The sequence below is a fragment of the Triticum aestivum genome, chromosome 2A (assembly GCF_018294505.1).
Source record: "Triticum aestivum cultivar Chinese Spring chromosome 2A, IWGSC CS RefSeq v2.1, whole genome shotgun sequence".
NCBI lineage: Eukaryota > Viridiplantae > Streptophyta > Magnoliopsida > Poales > Poaceae > Triticum > Triticum aestivum.
The window spans coordinates 682,288,858-682,308,192 of record NC_057797.1 but is presented as its reverse complement, the minus strand read 5'-3'; positions in this window follow the sequence as shown (position 1 = coordinate 682,308,192).

The window sequence follows — 19,335 nt, the reverse complement described above, 5'->3', positions numbered from 1 at the left end:
CCATGACAAATGATCTACAATCCGGCTAGAAGGCATTATAAATGTCAATTAAATTACATAGTCATCCTGACTGATTGTATTCCTCTTCAATACCATCTAAAAGGCTGTCTAATTTACAGTCCTGCTGGGAATACTTTGTGGCCAATTCTACTTGGCCGTATACTAAGCTTACAGGGATCTCCTTCCCATCGGGCCCCATAGGACCGACCTCGGCCATGTGGTTGGGGTCAGCCTTTGTGTACCGCGTCTTCACCATGGCCCAGGCCTCCCTAGCGCCTTGACGGCAGGCCGACATCTTCCATAATCGGAAGCGCCGCCGTGCTCCCTTTAGCTTCTCCGCAAGCTCTCCAAGACCTTCGGGCATGGAGATGGATGGCCACAAGGCCTGGGCGACGCCTTGCATCGCCTGCCGAACTCGCTCGAGCAGTTGCGAGAGCTCGGGAAGAAGGTCACCCGTAGAACCGGGCATCTCGTCTGCAGGACGACCTGTTAGCACACCTACATACATTACTCTGTTAGTCGACTTCCCAGCCAATTTTTTTTTTCAAAGGTTCGTTCAAGCACTTACTAAATATGTCGCGCCGAAGCCGCTGATTCTCCTTAACGGAGTCTGACAGCTGGGCACGAACATCTTTCAGGTCGACGCCCAGCTTGGTGTTGGCATCTTGGAGATCGTTCTTCTCCCGCCTCACCTTTGTCAGTACCTTCTCACCTGCCTTCAGCTGGCGTAGGAGTCGTTGCCTTTCCGGACTCAATCCGGCGCCATCTGCAATTTCATTTATCAGATTCGCACCCATGCCGCGCTTCGCAAAATACTTATCTTTCGAAGTGTATATTACCAGAGGGGGTCTCCTTGGGCTCCCCTGCCGCGGCTAGTGCTGCCTCAAGTTGGGCTTTGCACTCTTCCAGCTCCTGGGACAGTAGGGAATTCTTTTCTGTAAGAACCTGCATAACAAATGATCCTTAAATCAGTTATTTTAACTGTTTCAAGTCTCGGGGCTACTGGTATATATATATATATATATATATATATATATATATATATATATATATATATATATATATATAATTACCAAAATTTTCTTTCCCGTATGTCTTTTACATATTGCTCCGTGGCTCTGGCTAGACCATTTTGAGCGGCACGGAGGTACGCATCTCCCGAATTGAAGGCATCTAATGCCTCTCGGGAGAAACAAGCGTCGCGAAGAATTGTGTGGCGACGCCTGTGGTTCATGGCACTCTCCACCTCAGACTTGGTGGCAGACAACATGTCCACATCCTCCGTCGGAGGAGCGTCCGGTACGCGCCTCGTGTTCGTCTCCGCCTTCGAACCAGGCTTTGGAGCCTGGCTGGTGGAGGCGTGATTGGCAGCCTCTCCGGATATAGTCCGGCGAGGTCTCTTTGTCCTGAAGAGAGCACGAGCGTTAATATGCCTTGAAGGTATAACACCTGGGATAAGGGGGGCGCGCCATACCTTTGCGTTGACACCTCGGTCCGGACTGCACCTCTTTTCTGCCCACGGGGCCCTGCGGCCCCTTGTTGGCTTGTCGCTGCAGGTTCGGCCTCCCGTCTCAAAAACCTCCCCTACAAAGCTTGGTTGTAATCAGGAAACTAAAAACACGAGAGGGCGGACCCCTATTCGGGGTGCTGGCACTTCGATCTCAGTTACCTGGGAGGCCGGGATTAGCCCTAGGTAATCGGTCGTAATGGCCACCAAGGCGTTGTCCTTGCTCAATTGATGGAACACTCCATCAATCAACTCCATAGATAAGTCCGGATCCTCTTGAGAGGCCGGGTCGAGGGACCGTCCTAGGTCCTCGGGTTGTGGAGAAGGGCTGTTTATTTCTTTAATAGCCCGGCGCAGTTCATGCATTGAAGTCGTTAGACTGAATATTTAACAATGGGAATATAAAACGGATGGGCAAGTAAACCACTTACCCAGCTTGGGGGATTGTACATAGAAAATCCACCCTGTGGGTTGACGCGGAGAAATTCCTCCTCTTCTCCCTTGTACAAAGCGGACAAGGTCTTTGTTAGGGCCGCAGCCGAATCTGGTCCCTTACGGCCGTAGCGGGTGGCGTCGTCCTCCCCATTGAAATCCCACATGGGGTGGCCTCCTCGCATGATGCATGCGGCCATGACCCCGATCATGGTCAGTCCGGAATGAGCTAGAAATCTTATCCGGCCCATCAGGTAACGGACGTCCTTGTCACTTTCCCTCTGAGGGCTCCGTGGACGCCAACTTAGGCGCTTCTTTAGTGGAGCACTGTCGAACTCAGGGAGGCTGATCCGGACAGGATCCGGCAGCAGGACGTCCTCTATGTAAAACCATTCCGAAGGCCAGTCCTCGGACGCCTTCTTTGGGGTTCCAGATAGATATCCGGTCCCAGCGATGCGCCACACTTCGGCTCCGCCCACTTGAAATATTGACCCCTTCTGAGAACGGGGCACAAGGCAGAATAGCTCTTTCCACAGCCCGAAATGAGCCTCAACACCCAAAAACAGCTCGCAGAGGGCTACGAAGCCCGCGATATGCAATACGGAGGCAGGTGTAAGATTGTGTAGCTGGAGGCCATAGAACTCCAGGAGCCCCCGAAGAAACGGATGGATCGGAAATCCGAGCCCTCTTATTAAATAAGGGACAAGGCATACTCGCTCTCCTTTGAAGGGATTAGGGGCACTCTCCGCTTGCTCTCCGCCATTATAGATGGCAAGACCGGCTCGGACCGGGACCATATAGGCCGGGGGGAGAAATCCCTTGGACTGGAGCATTACTAGATCGCTATGCGGGATGGAGCATCTCACCCAATATCCAGGCTGAGGGCTGGAAGGGTGAAAGGAGGAGTTGCGACGGCTGGCCATGGTAGACTGGACCTTTGTCGGATGCGCTCTGCTGAACACTCGCGAAGGGGAGAAGGTGTGGTTTGGATCTAAATCCTCATCCCTTTAAATGGGCGGCTCATTTACGCGGCTAGGGGTGTGGATGTAAAAACACTCAGACTTTTCATATCCGTTTGACACGTGGGAGACGGCCATTATTGGGCGTAGAAGCCGAGGAGCGCAACATTTACAAGAAACCGGACTTTATTCGACGGGTACACGGAATTTGAAGGAGAACCCGCCTTGCAATGCCGAAGACAATCTGCGCGCCGGACTCATCGTCATTGAAGCCTGGTTCGGGGGCTACTAAGGGAGTTCTGGATTAGGGGGTGTCTGAATGGCCGGACTATACCTTCAGCCGGACTCCTGGGCTATGAAGATACAAGATTGAAGACTTCGTCCCGTGTCCGGGAGGGACTTCCCTTGGCATGGAAGGCAAGCTTGGCGATACGGATATGTGGATTCCCTACCATTGTAACCGACTTTGTGTAACCCTAACCCTCTCCGGTGTCTATATAAACCAGAGGGTTTTAGTCCATAGGACAACATACAGAACAATCATACCATAGGCTAGCTTCTAGGGTTTAGCCTCTCCGATCTCGCGGTAGATCTACTCTTGTACTACCCATATCATCAATATTAATCAAGCAGGACGTAGGGTTTTACCTCCATCAAGAGGGCCCGAACCTGGGTAAAACTTCGTGTCCCTTGCCTCCTGTTACCATCCGGCCTAGACGCACAGTTCGGGACCTCCTACCCGAGATCCGCCGGTTTTGACACCGACACTAACCATAGCATGAAACATATGGATCCAAATCAGCCCCTTACGAAGCAACGCATAAACTAGGGTTTAAGCTTCTGTCACTCTAGCAACCCATGATCTACTTATTACTTCCCAATGCCTTCCTCTAGGCCCAAATAATGGTGAAGTGTTATGTAGTCGATGTTCACATAACACCACTAGAGGCTAGACAACATACATCTTATCAAAATATCAAACGAATACCAAATTCACATGACTACTAATAGCAAGACTTCTCCCTTGTCCCCAGGAACGAACGTAATTACTCACAAATCATATCCATGTTCATAATCAGAGGGGTAATAATATTCATATAGGATCTGAACATATGATCTTCCACCAAATAAACCAACTAGCATCAACTACAAGGAGTAACTAACACTACTAGCAACCTACTAGCACCAATCCCGGACTTTGAGATAAGAATTGGATACAAGAGATGAACTAGGGTTTGGAGATGAGATGGTGCTGGTGAAGATGTTGATGGAGATTGCCCTCTCCCGATGAGAGGAGTGTTGGTGATGACGATGGTGATGATTTCCCCTCCCGGAGGGAAGTTTCCCCGGCAGAACAGCTCTGCTGGAGCTCTAGATTGGATCCGCCAAAGTTCCACCTCGTGGTGGCGGAGTCTCATCCCAAAAAGTTCCTTCTTATTTTTTCCTCATCGAAAGACTTCATATAGGAGAAGATGGGCGTCGGAGAGCCACCAGGGGCCCACGAGGTAGGGGGGCGCCCTAGGGGGGGGGCGCCCCCCACCCTCGTGAGCAGGGTGTGGGCCCCCTGGCCTTCATCTTTGGTGAGGATTTTTCTTTATTTGTTTTAAGATGTTCCGTGAAGTTTCAGGACTTTTGGAGTTGCGCAAAATAGGTCTCTAATATTTGCTCCTTTTCCAGCCCAGAATTCCAGCTGCCGGCATTCTCCCTCCTTATGTAAACCTTGTAAAATAAGAGAGAATAGCCATAAGTATTGTGACATAAAGTGAAATAACAGTCCATAATGCGATAAATATTGATATAAAAGCATGATGCAAAATGGACGTATCAGCAGCCTCAGTTTATCTCCAAGGAACTATTGTAGTTCCAGACATTATTGTAGGCGTTTTTGGATATATGCAGGCATCTTTTCAACTGCAGATTTCCATACATTTTTAGGCATTTTTGGGTGATACGTAGGCATCTTAATTGTACTTTTAGACATTATTGTAGGCATCTTTTCAATTGTAGAATTTCTGACATTTTTGTTTGTAGGCATCTTTGGTTAATACGTAGGCATCTTAATTGTAGTTTCAGAGATTATTATAGGCATCTTTAAATCAAAACAGGGGGTAGGTCCATCATGAGCACTTTTGATATACATGCACTTTTGATAGATGAATGAAATGGAAGAGAGTATAAATGTAAAAAAAAATTAAGTGCACAATGTGAGATAGATAGATGTTAGATGAATGGATATTTGTGTAGTTTTACTATGTTAAGTGTACAATGTGCTCTTCTGTTATTAATGTTTTTCCTGTATGCTTGTTTATTTGATATCCTTACTAATTGTTTATCCTCTTCTCAATGCAGGTTTGCTAATCATGGGCAAGTCCAGCGGCGCCAGTTTCCTCAGTAAATTCAAAGGACTTACTCGGAGTGGACGAGCCCACAAGGTTCCCTCCCGACTACGCGAGGATGACACCTCATAGGGAGGTGGAGGGGTCGGGGGAGGAGACCCTAGAGGATGAGGGGGTGGGGGAGAGCCCCTAGAGGAGGAGGAGGTGAGGGGAGAGGCAGCCATGGCAAAAAACTCCAGGCCGTGTCCGAAATAGGAGGGTCTTCTTCGATGCCCTCCTATACTGAGGCACCTTCTGAGTTTGAGGAGGAGGAGTATGTTCCTGATGGCGAGGAGGAGGAGGGTGAGGAGGAGGAGGGCGAGGAGGACGAGGACGAGCAGGAGGAGGCCGAGGAGGAGGGTGAGGAGGGTGGTGGAGGGGAGGTTGACCCCGACACGTGCCCATGTTCGATGAATGGGTGGCACTAGGCAGTGATAGTCCGGTTAGTACATTTGCCTAACTACTGACAAACTAGTTCTCGTTCATATTTACCGTTAGAATCTTCTCTCAAACATGTAGGGGACCGGTGGCTCGACTCCTGCTCCGTTGACCCCAATCACTCCGATCTGGCAGAGTGATGGTGGTCGCGGTGGCGGTTTTGGCGGACGTCGTCTTGGCGGTGGTGGTCTTGGTGGTGGTGGTTTTGGCGGTGGTGGTTTTGGCGGAGGTGGTCTTGGCGGTGGTGGTCTTGGCGGTGGTGGTTTTGGCGGAGGTGGTCTTGCTTGATGTCGATGATGATACCCGTGCATGAAGCTGTCGTGACATACTTTTATGTTCATGAATGTTTCATGTCTTGCACTACTTTTATGTTCATGAACTTTCACCGGTGATGGTATTTAGATGATGAACTTGACTATGTTTAAATGATGATGATGAACTTGATTATGTTTAGATGATGAACTGTCATATTTCTGCATAATCTCATATTATTCTGCTTTGAAATGCTATCAAATGAATTGAAAAAGAGAAAACAGGGAAAAAAACTATGCCTACGGCAAAGCCGTCGGCATAGATGAGCTAGGGCTTCCCGGGGCTTGCCACGTGGCAGGGCTATGCCTACGGCAAAGCCGTCGGCATAGATTTTCATCTATACCGACAGCTTTGCCATAGGCATAGCCCTGCCGCTAGGAGGCACCAGGGGATGACACGTGGCACGTCTATGCCTACGGCAAAGCCGTCGGCATAGATGAAATATATGCCGACGGATTTGCCGTAGGCATAGCCCTGCCACCAGGAGGCACGACGAAAATCTATGCTGACGGCAAAGCCGTCGGCATACATCTGCCATGTGGCATTCCGTGAATCCTCAGCGCTTTTGACGGCACCGTCCGTTGCCGTCAGGCGAAAAACACCACCGACGGCTAAACTATGCCGACGGCTGACGCTCGGCCGTCAGCATAGGCCCCTATGCCGACGGTTTGACAAGACTACGCTGACGTGATCTACGCCGACGGGGCTATGCCGACGGCAGCCGTAGGCATAGATCTATGTCGACGGGAAAGGACCTATGCCGATGGCCCTGGGCCGTCGGCATAGGCCGCGAGTCCGGTAGTGTGAAGTTGTTAGTCTTTGTAAGAATGATGCACCACCTTAAGTAATGAAAGATCTCCTCCCCCCCCCCCCGCAAAAACAAGTTAGCCTTGCTCCCTTGTGGATCGAAGCAAATATCCTTTTTTGAATCAATTGAGGTTTATCGACCAAGGCCTAGCAAAATCATTGATCTTTTGTCCACACAAGGCCCCTTCCCAAATCACACACGTGGAACTCTTCTACCTATAAATTAATAGTAAGTTCTCGTGCAATAAGGACACTTGCAATTACACATCAGTCATCACCATATTTATCTAAAACAAATCAAGCAAGCAGCCATGGCTTAATCCTTAATGAAATAGGAAGAAGCTGCCCAAGCCTAGGGAGGACTATGACTACCGGAGAAGAGTCGAAGTGTTGAAGTATAAACGCACAACTCACCTTTCCTCAACAGCTTAACTTTTGCGTGAAGTGGCTGATGCATGCGGTCCTATATGGTATCAAATCCAATTAATAGGGCTTGAGTTTAAAACCCATCTGACACAATTTAAAAATAAAAAGGTTTATGTTTAGGCCTTAGAAAACCACACATGAGGGGAAGTGTGCTTCGCTGGAGCCGGAATCATTAATCCCGGGGATGTGACCGGTAGCGCGCACCAGGCTGTGGCGGTGAAGAGGGCTACGTTGGTCATGGTTGTGCGAGCAAGACGTCCTTGACAAGAAGGTAGAAGCTCGCCTTGAACCGGCCATGCGCTGGGAGCACGGAAGAGGCCCTAGCTACTTTCGTGTTCGACATGGGAAGAAAATCACCCGAACAAGCATATGTTTTTGTATATTGATCCTTCTGTTTGTTCGTACTACTATATGAAGCATGATATCGTTGTACACGCTTCAGCGTACTAGATTTAGAGAATCTACAGCAGGACTTGAAAATCCGGCTCGCTTGTGGACGCATCCGTGAACAGCACCTGGAGGTGTCAGGACCCCGATTCCAAGTCACATCGATCTAGCCGGTAACACCTCATATCACTTTGCGGCCTCACGCACGGTATTCCCACGGGTGTCACCTTACCATGCCCCGGGACCATTTGCGCCTTTTGGCTCACGTATATGATAGTGTCGCTAGCATCCATATGATAGAGAACCCGGGCCGACATGGCTAGTCGTGAACCCAAACCGGCACCAACCTATGGGGACAGGCATACATGAATCACATCGAGCATGTCGGTCAGCAGCGTGTGAATCCGGGCTGTAGCACTGGGCTAACAGGACTCCAGGAACCCAGGCTGTAGCAGGCTAAGCAGCACTCCGGATGTCACCGCGTGACATTTCCCCGAAGGGACAGACACAGGAACGAAGTGAAACACATGCCGGCTAATCAAGTGTCCTAAGCAGTAGTGCTGGGCTAACAGGACTCCGGTGAACCGGGCTGTAGCGGACTACTATGGCTCATGGCAGCACTAGACTACATTTCCCCATATGAGAGGCTGCCAAGGATAAACAACTAGATTGTCGGATACCACACATACCAAGCATTTCAATCATACACACAATATGCTCGATATGTGTAAATACAACATGGCATCACAACATAACTCTACGACTCAAGTATTTATTCGTTAGGCTCCGAGGAGCGAGATATTACAAACATGGGTCTCATGACCCAACAATCATAGCATACAAATCAAAACACATGCGGAAGCTTAACATGTCTGAGTACAGACATCTACAAATGAAAAAGGCTAAGAAGCCTGACTATCTACCAGATCCTGCCGAGGGCACAAGATCGTAGCTGAGGTATCAAGCTAACGTCGAAGTCCACGCGAAACTACTAGCGAGACTGGAGTCTCTCTGCAAAACATAAACTAAGCAAACGTGAATAAAAAAGTACTCAGCAAGACTTACATCAGAACTAGCTACATATGCATCGGTATCAACAAAGGGGGTGGTGGAGTTTAACTGCAGCAAGCCTGCTTTGACTCGGTGGCTATCTTAAACTACGACTGCAAGTAACTCTTTTGAGGTGGCGCACACGAGTCTACATATTCACCATATCAATACACCACTATGGATCCGCTCCCGTCTCCCTACGAGAACGCCATCCATAGCACTCACGCTTATCTTGCGCATATTAGAGTATCCACTTTCACTTGTCTATGAAATGTTATAGGCAACCCAGAAGTCCTTTACCGTGAACGCGACTATTCGAATAGTTTTATACCCTGCAGGGGTGTACTTCGTCACACATGTTTCCACCACTTAGCGTCTGCACATGACATGTGCTCGGCAGACTTCAAGCGAAAGCCGACGTGGGTGTAGACCATGACCTGACTAACCGCACAAGTCTCTAGTCCAGGTTTATCGCCTATTCGGGTTCCATCCGCAAGGAAATCCGGCCGGGGTGTCCTCAACGGCCCCAAACGATGTGTACAGGGTCCCCAGATGCCAAACGGGCGCCCGGCATACCCGGCCACAGTGTATCTACCGCATCATAGCCAACCCCTATGGTCAGTGCTACGCACGGCCGCCAACACATAACCTACAAACACCAGAAACTAGTTGCAACTCCTGGACAGAGGATGAGAGGGGTCAATAAGTCGAGCGAGGTCATATTTCAGGGTCCAAAAATCCAGAAATGACCTAGAAATATGTTTATCATTTTTGGCAGAGGTTTTCACCTTTATAAAAAATCATGAACATTTCCAAAGGCATTTTGGGTTCATTGAAAATATTGTTTATTTGAACCTAGTTGAATTCATTTAGTGCTAGGGTTTCAACATCCCCATTTCAACTTTAATTGAAAAGTTAACATGATGCATGGATGCTTTAAGGCAACTAATGGCAAGCAAATTCTAGGGTTGTGACAACTCACCCCTACTAAACAAGAATCTCGTCCCGAGATTCAAGACATGAGGTAAGACAGAGGGGGCACAAGACCAACACAATCTTCACGATCCAAGTTGCACCTCATAAGGTTGTTGATTCGTTGCATACGTTGATCTTGACATCCTCGCTTTTGAGATCTTCATCCACGTGATGACGATGGAAAGAAACTCTACTAGGATTGATCTTCTCAAAGATCAAACTATACAATCTCAACTCGCGGAATGAGATGTTGAAACATCTCGAGTTGAGACACAAAACACATCGAGAGGGATGAAAGAACAAACGACGGGGTTTGATTTGGTGGGAAATAATTCCACGCTTAGGAAGATGGTGGATGGTGTCAAGGTGGCGAGGAAATAATTGCCATGACCCCGTAACGGGGCACCTTGGGGGAGGTGACTTGAAGAACTATTCCCTTAAGTGGCAAAAAGAATTACTTTTGATATCTAGATCACTGAAACTCTTTATACCAACCTAAGGCAATCATAATCGATCGTTTGGCGGAGTTCAAAGGAATGGCATATCCGGATTCGAATGGATGGTGTGGACTACCTTTTTGAAGACAACACAATGGATGACTTTTGCTTATCATCGGAAATGGATGGGACCCATGACAACACCACTTTTGAAGATGATCCTGGACAACAACTACTGAGAAGGGCATCCCATGGAAAATTGGCACGATGGGGTGCAAGCTGGGAACAAAATGCAAATGTTGGGAATGTTCCAACCATCATATCTGCCTGAGATTCAGATCTGGTTGGTGTCAGGATATTCCAGACTCATCAAGTCTAGAAAGAGAAATGAAAGTTGGCAACACAAATCGACGAGATGACGTTGCGAGATTCTCGGGGAGAGAACTACGATAGCAAGCTCCAAGACATGAGCTAGTTCTGCTACATACATGTGAATACGTTGTCCAAGACAAGTATGACCACATAGTAGTCTTATAATGAAACACTACCGAGTTCAGGAGGGAACCATCAATGAGGATATCGAAGTCCTTGCGTAAGTCTAGCTCCTAAGAAGAAACTTCTTCTCCTTGAACAAACCAATCAGTGGCTTGGTGTGCTAGGAACACATATGGAGTGGAGGTAATCAATCTACCAAACCATAGAATACTTCGCACGTATGCATGACTGATTTGGGATGATTCCAAGGGAAACAAAACAAACCTTTCTCAAATTCATGGCGGCAACTTACACCTAGTGCACGTGAACTTAGAGGAAGTCACTTCTTTCACCAAACATATACCTCATGGGCGGAACACAAAGGAAAAGCTTACAAAGTTTCCAGCGCTAGCTTAATGTTCAACATGAATCATGGGGGAGACAAAATGCCGCTGATGAGCTCAACAACAACTCATCGGAATTTCCATATCACTGGACTTCCACCATCATGTGAACATGGTGATTGCATTGGTCAGACCAAAAGATGTAATGGTGTATTCTCGAGGGATCAACCATGAGTAAGACAACATTACGAACATCGTTGGTTCTGATTTGACTTGACGATAGCCCATACTCAAGTCAAAGTTTTGACAAGACAATAGATCCAACAACTGATCACGAGGACCAATTGGCGAAGATATCATCTTTCTTCAACACGCACGCAACACAAAGATATCCCTTCAGAAAGAACCAAATTCGGCAAAGCCTTTTATCTTCCAACTCTCCAAGTTGTTGTTTAGCTTAACCATCTAGCTCAGGGGTATCCAACACAGATTCTTGGAGAAGGGGTGGTTATTGGAAAACCAACTTGATCACGAACTCAACATAACAGTCAGGGGACAACCAGGTAAAACTTCCGAGAAGATATTCGGAAAATCATGAACCACCGATATGTTATTAAGCTCGAGAACAATCTTGCTTTTCAGGGCAAGACGATATGATCAAGGAGCGAGGGATTGTCACAATCCTAACTCATTGGTCGATGAGTGCACCTGGAGATATGGACTAGGTAGCACGATCAATCTTAGAATGGTAGTTCAATAACCAACACGCTAAGAATGAGAATATTGTCCATTTACTACCAAGCAGTTGCTCGGAGTATTGATTTCACACATCACGGTTCACTTGTCGGCATTTCGGTTACAATAACACGGAGGCCGAGGAATGAACGATGATGGCGAGAAGTATCACTGTATCAAGAGTTCATAGGAGGTTGTGCAATTCCTATGATATTCCTAACATAAAGAGGGCAATACTTCAGGGTAGAACATAATCAAAAGCTGGATTGGCATTTTGATCTGCGGAATACAACTGCTTTGACCCAATCCTAGATATGGATGAGGTACTGGAGTTTGTTTCTCCTAGTAATTCTAGAATAGAATGGCTTGACGGACCACAAGAATAATATGCATCGATGAACACGAATGCACAACTATTCCTGACTATCAAGTGATAGACTAGGGTCGGGATACAACTGAGGAGGGACAACTCAAGAGAATGTATATCTTTCTGAGTTGTGGATGCATAGATTAACATGTCAAACCAAGTTCAACAGGTTTCTTCCAGATAACCCATGCAGAAGGGTAGGACTGGCAGATTCACAAAGCAGAATGGAGGACTCGTCAAGAGCACTCTTATTGTGATCTTTTGGTTCAAAGGAACTCCTGCCAAGGATGGTTCATGGTATTTGGAAGAATGATATACCACAGACCTCGAAGACTATCACAAAGGTTACTAGTATCCTAAAGGTACGAGCAACACTATCAACACGAGGTAAGTAGAGTGAATCTTGGGTCAAGAACCCAGGAATAGAATACCTACTACTAAATGGCATCACGGTATGCTTTCAAGAATGATGGCCAGAATCATCACACTGGGGATACGAAGGCATTGCTAAATTACTAGGTGACTCCCTAAAACACCTAGGGTCATAATAATAGCTCCAACATATATGTCGAGGTAGTAGAGTACCTCAACAGACCGATTAGTGTGGTTGAACTGGCCCAAAAGGACATCGGGAACGGAAAGAAGGAATTTGCAAATGCATCAGACTAGTTAGAGACCTGGGATGACTCGGACAGCATAACGGCTGTAAATGCTCAAAAGATTTGAGACATCCTGCAAAATGGTGGCATGACCACTCACAACACCATATCAATGTTCCGAGATCAACTGTCAACATACGGAAGTAGTAGAAACGGAACTGAGGCTTTGAAACTATCAATTCTATAAGTCTATGGATTAGTAACATGTCATCCTGATAGATAGATGAGAAGGCCTAGTTCTTAATCCCCGTAGAAGAGAAAATGATGACTCAGATCAGAAGGGCATAAGGTAAAGGAGTAAAAAGAGCCTTACGTTCCCTTCCACAATCAATTCCCTTACATAACTAAAGCATTTCTAGACTCAACTTCGACCAGTTTGGCTTGGTAATCCTACAGGCAGTCAGGCTCTGATACCAAAACTGTCAGGACCCCGATTCCAAGTCACATCGATCTAGCCGGTAACACCTCATATCACTTTGCGGCCTCACGCACGGTATTACCACGGGTGTCACCTTACCATGGCCCGGGAACATTTGTGCCTTTTGGCTCACGTATATGATAGTGTCGCTAGCATCCATATGACAGAGAACCCGGGCCAACATGGCTAGTCGTGAACCCAAAGCGGCACCAACCTATGGGGACAAGCATACATGAATCACATCGAGCATGTCGGTCAGCAGCGTGTGAATCCGGGCTATAGCACTGGGCTAACAGGACTCCAGGAACCCGGGCTGTAGCAGGCTAAGAAGGACTCCGGATGTCATCGCGTGACATTTCCCCAAAGGGACAGACACATGAACGAAGTGAAACACATGCCGACCAGTCAAGCGTCCTGAGCAGTAGTGCTGGGCTAACAGGACTCCAGTGAACCGGGCTGTAGCGGACTACTATGGCTCATGGCAGCACTAGACTACATTTCCCATATAAGAGGCTGACAAGGATAAACAACTAGATTGTCGGATCCCACACATACCAAGCATTTCAATCATACACACAATATGCTCGATATGTGTAAATACAACATGGCATCACAACATAACTCTACGACTCAAGTATTTATTCATTAGGCTCCGAGGAGCGAGATATTACAAACATGGGTTTCATGACCCAACAATCATAGCATACAAATCAAAACACATGCAGAAGCTTAACATGTCTGAGTACAGACATCTACAAATGAAAAAGGCTAAGAAGCCTGACTATCTACCAGATCCTGCCGAGGGCACAAGATCGTAGCTGAGGTATCAAGCTAACGTCGAAGTCCACGCGAAACTACTAGCGAGACTGGAGTCTCTCTGCAAAACATAAACTAAGCAAATGTGAGTACAAAAGTACTCAGCAAGACTTACATCAGAACTAGCTACATATGCATCGGTATCAACAGAGGGGGGTGGTGGAGTTTAACTGCACCAAGCCAGCTTTGACTCGGTGGCTATCTTAAACTACGACTGCAAGTAACTCTTTTGAGGTGGCGCACACGAGTCCACATATTCACCATATCAATACACCACTACGGATCCGCTCCCGTCTCCCTACGAGAACGCCATCCATAGCACTCACGCTTATCTTGCGCATATTAGAGTATCCACTTTCACTTGTCTATGAACTGTTATAGGCAACCCAGAAGTCCTTTACCACGGACGCGGCTATTCGAATAGTTTTATACCCTGCAGGGGTGTACTTCGTCACACATGTTTCCACCACTTAGCGTCTGCACACGACATGTGCTCGGCAGACTTCAAGCGAAAGCCGACGTGGGTGTAGACCATGACCTGACTAACCGCACAAGTCTCTAGTCCAGGTTTATCGCCTATTCGGGTTCCATCCGCAAGGAAATCCGGCCGGGGTGTCCTCAACGGCCCAAACGGTGTGTACAGGGTCCTGAGACGCCAAACGGGCGCCCGGCATACCCGGCCACAGTGTATCTACCGCATCATAGCCCACCCCTATGGTCAGCGCTACGCACGACCGCCAACACATAACCTACAAACACCAGAAACTAGTTGCAACTTTTGGACAGAGGACGAGAGGGGTCAATAAGTCGAGCGAGGTCATATTTCAGGGCCCAATGTGTGGTAGTAGTTGTTTCATGGATCACAAACACAAAACTCAGTTCCTGAGGACGGTTTCAGTGAGACAACCCACCATGTACTCCTACATGGCCTCTCACCGCTACCTTTACCAAATCGTGTTCACACACTTAGCTCACACACAGTAGGACATGTTCATCACTGTTCCAATTCACCCTCGATGAGTCAGACCTAACTCAACTCTAAGCAGTAGCAGGCATGACAAACAAGCATGAACTAGTAGGCACATCAGGGCTCAAACAACTCCTACTCATGCTAGTGGGTTTCATCTATTTACTGTGGCAATGACAGGTCATGCAGAGGATAAGGGGTTCAACTACCGCAGTAAGTAACAGTTGAATCGTTGTTGTCCTAATGCAGTAAAAGAGAGCAGGAGTGAGAGAGTGGGATTGTATCGGAATTAACAAGGGGGTTTTGCTTGCCTGGCACTTCTAAAGATAATATAGCTCTTCAATGGTGTCATCGAACTCATCGTCGGAATACGCCTACCGAGAGGGGACAAGCACCAGTAATAGAGAAGAACACAATCAATGCAAATGCGACAATATGATGCATGATCATGACATGGCAATATGCTATGATTTGTGCTAATGCATCTAGCAACAATTTAAATGAAGTCCATATGAACCAAGGGTTCATATGCAAACTCCATAAGGGGTATTTAAAATGCCATTATCATGTTTTCACTTATACAGGGGGGATAATTTGGTTCAACATGCATGAAAGTAGCATAAATGGATAGATTGGATTTTTCTGATAATTTTTCATATATAATTTATTTCATTTGGAGTTACGGTTGATTTTCTATGATTTTTAGAAGTTTAGGCAATTTTCTGGAATTTCCTGTAAAAGAATAAATCCAGAAAAGAGTTATTGCATCAGCATGACGTCACTATGATGTCAGCGGTCAACCCTGACCAGTGGGACCCACTGCTCAGTGGTTAGTTAACTAACTAAATTTAGTTAGCGTTAAACTAATACTAATCCTAGTTTAATTAGTGGCCTGGGGCCCACATGTCAGTGAGCCAGGGGAGGTCAAACCCCTGGTCAGCTGGGTCAAACTCACCGGAGTTGACCCGCATGTCGTCGCCGGTGACACCAGAGACGGCGGAGGGCGTCGGAAAAGCTCCTCCGGCGACCAAATGAGCGGCGGAGAGGCTCTACTGGGAGCTGGCGATCGCGCGCATCAAATGGGGCAAGCGGGAGCAGCTGGGGTGGACTGAGCTCGTCGGAAGGGAGCTCGCGGCGGCGGCCGGAGTTCGGACAAGTGCGGGGTTGGGGCTGCAGCCTGCAAACGCAGAAACTGAGGCGCTAGCGAGGCACTACGTGATGCGTCAAGCATGTTGGGTAGCACGGGATGACCAAATGGTCGCCGGAGTGACGCCGGCGACAAGATCGAGCGGAGGCGAGCTTCGGCCATGGTGGAACTATGGCCTAGAGGGTGCAAACGCGCGGGAAAGAAGAGGGGAAAAGCGGCAGAGCTCACAGGGAGGTCGATGAGCAGATCAGTGGGCTCGGGGGCGACCGGAGTGAGGTGAATCGATGAACGGCGTCCGGCGGGTACCGAGGTTGAAGACGACCCGATGGCGGCGATGCAGGGCCTCCGGCGAAGCGTGGCTCGGTGGGGAGGGTGAGGGCGTCGCGGTGGAGCTTCTGGACTGATCGGTAAGGCGAGGGGTGGTCGGTGGCTGCGGTGGCAGCGAGCGGCGGCGACGGCTGCGCTCGGGTGCGCTACGAGGAGAGAGCAGAGGAGGGGAGAGAAGGAGTGGATAGGCCAGAGGGTTTGGGGCGGTTGCATGGCGCGTCCAGCTAGCCTCCAGCGTCGGCGGAAGTAGGAGGTGGCTCGGGCGCGTGCCGGCGCGCGGCGACCACACGTGCGGCGTCCAACTAGCGGGAGCTGGACGACGACTGGCAGCGCCAGGTAGTGGGCTAGGCCAAAACAGGTGAGGCCCAGGTGAGTGCCAGGTAAAAACTCTCTCTCTCTCTCTCTCTTTTATTAATTATTTCTGTTTTCTATTTTCTGCAATTGTTTTGTCTTTATTAAAAATGCCAGAGCATTTCCAAAAATCCTGAAAATATTTTGGGCACTGTTGAAATTATTCCCAACAGCCCTCAACTAGTTTCAGAATTATTAGAGCATTTAAAATATTTATAGGATTTAAATGCCCCAATTCAAGTACAATATGAGTTAATCCAAAAATCCAGAAATGACCTAGAAATATGTTTATCATTTTTGGCAGAGGTTTTCACCTTTATTAAAAATCATGAACATTTCCAAAGGCATTTTGGGTTCATTGAAAATATTGTTTATTTGAACCTAGTTGAATTCATTTAGTGCTAGGGTTTCAACATCCCCATTTCAACTTTAATTGAAAAGTTAACATGATGCATGGATGCTTTAAGGCAACTAATGGCAAGCAAATTCTAGGGCTGTGACAACTCACCCCTACTAAACAAGAATCTCGTCCCGAGATTCAAGATGTGAGGTAAGAAGACAGAGGGGGCACAAGACCAACACAATCTTCACGATCCAAGTTGCACCTCATAAGTTTGTTGATTCGTTGCATACGTTGATCTTGACATCCTCGCTTTTGAGATCTTCATCCACGTGATGACGACGGAAAGAAACTCTACTAGGATTGATCTTCTCAAAGATCAAACTATACAATCTCAACTCGCGGAATGAGATGTTGAAACATCTCAAGTTGAGACACAAAACACATCGAGAGGGATGAAAGAACAAACGACGGGGTTTGATTTGGTGGGCAATAATTCCACGCTTAGAAAGATGGTGGATGGTGTCAAGGTGGCGAGGAAATAATTGCCATGACCCCGTAACGGGGCACCTTGGGGGAGGTGACTTGAAGAACTATTCCCTTAAGTGGCAAAAAGAATTACTTTTGATATCTAGATCACTGAAACTCTTTATACCAACCTAAGGCAATCACAATCGATCGTTTGGCGGAGTTCAAAGGAATGGCATATCCGGATTCGAATGGATGGTGTGGACTACCTTGTTGAAGACAACGTAATGGATGACTTTTGCTTATCACCGGAAATGGATGGAACCCATGACAGCACCACTTTTGAAGATGATCCTGGACAGCAACTACTGAGAAGGGCATCCCATGGAAAATTGGCATGATGGGGTGCAAGCTGGGAACAAAATGCAAATGTTGGGAATGTTCCAACCATCATATCTGCCTGAGATTCAGATCTGGTTGGTGTCAGGATATTCCAGACTCATCAAGTCTAGAAAGAGAAATGAAAGTTGGCAACACAAATCGACGAGATGACGTTGCGAGATTCTCGGGGAGAGAACTACGATAGCAAGCTCCAAGACATGAGCTAGTTCTGCTACATACATGTGAATACGTTGTCCAAGACAAGCATGACCACATAGTAGTCTTATAATGAAACACTACCGAGTTCAGGAGGGAACCATCAATGAGGATATCGAAGTCCTTGCGTAAGTCTAGCTCCTAAGAAGAAACTTCTTCTCCTTGAACAAACCAATCAGTGGCTTGGTGTGCTAGGAACACATATGGAGTGGAGGTAATCAATCTACCAAACCATAGAATACTTCGCACGTATGCATGACTGATTTGGGATGATTCCAAGGGAAACAAAACAAACCTTTCTCAAATTCATGGCGGCAACTTACACCTAGTGCACGTGAACTTAGAGAAAGTCACTTCTTTCACCAAACATATATGCATCGATGGGCTCGGGGGCGACCGGAGCGAGGTGAATCGATGAACGGCGTCCGGTGGGTACCGAGGTTGAAGACGACCCGATGGCGGCAATGCAGGGCCTCCGGTGAAGCGTGGCTCGGTGGGGAGGGCGAGGGCGTCGCGGTGGAGCTTCTGGACTCATCGGTAGGGCGAGGGGTGGTTGGTGGCTGCGGCGGCAGCGAGCGGCGGCGACGGCTGCGCTCGGGTGCGCTGCGAGGAGAGAGCAGAGGAGGGGAGAGAAGGAGTGGATAGGCCAGAGGGTTTGGGGCGGTTGCATGGCGCGTCCAGCTAGCCTCTAGCGTCGGCGGAAGCAGGAGGTGGCTCGGGCGCGTGCCGGCGCGCGGCGACCACGCGCGCGGCGTCCGGCTGGCGGGAGCTGGACGACACAGGTAAGGCCCAGGTGAGTGCCAGGTAAAAACCCTCTCTCTCTCTCTTTTATTAATTGTTTCTGTTTTCTATTTTCTGCAATTGTTTTGTCTTTATTAAAAATGCTAGAGCATTTTCAAAAATCCTGAAAATATTTGTGGGCAATGTTGAAATTATTCCCAACAGCCCTCAACTAGTTTCAGAATTATTAGAGCATTTAAAATATTTATAGAATTTAAATGCCCCAATTCAAGTACAATATGAGTTATTCCAAAAATCCAGAAATGACCTAGAAATATGTTTATCATTTTTGGCAGAGGCTTTCACCTTTATCAAAAATCATGAACATTTCCAAAGGCATTTTGGGTTCATTGAAAATATTGTTTATTTGAACCTAGTTGAATTCATTTAGTGCTAGGGTTTCAACATCCCCATTTCAACTTTAATTGAAAAGTTAACAT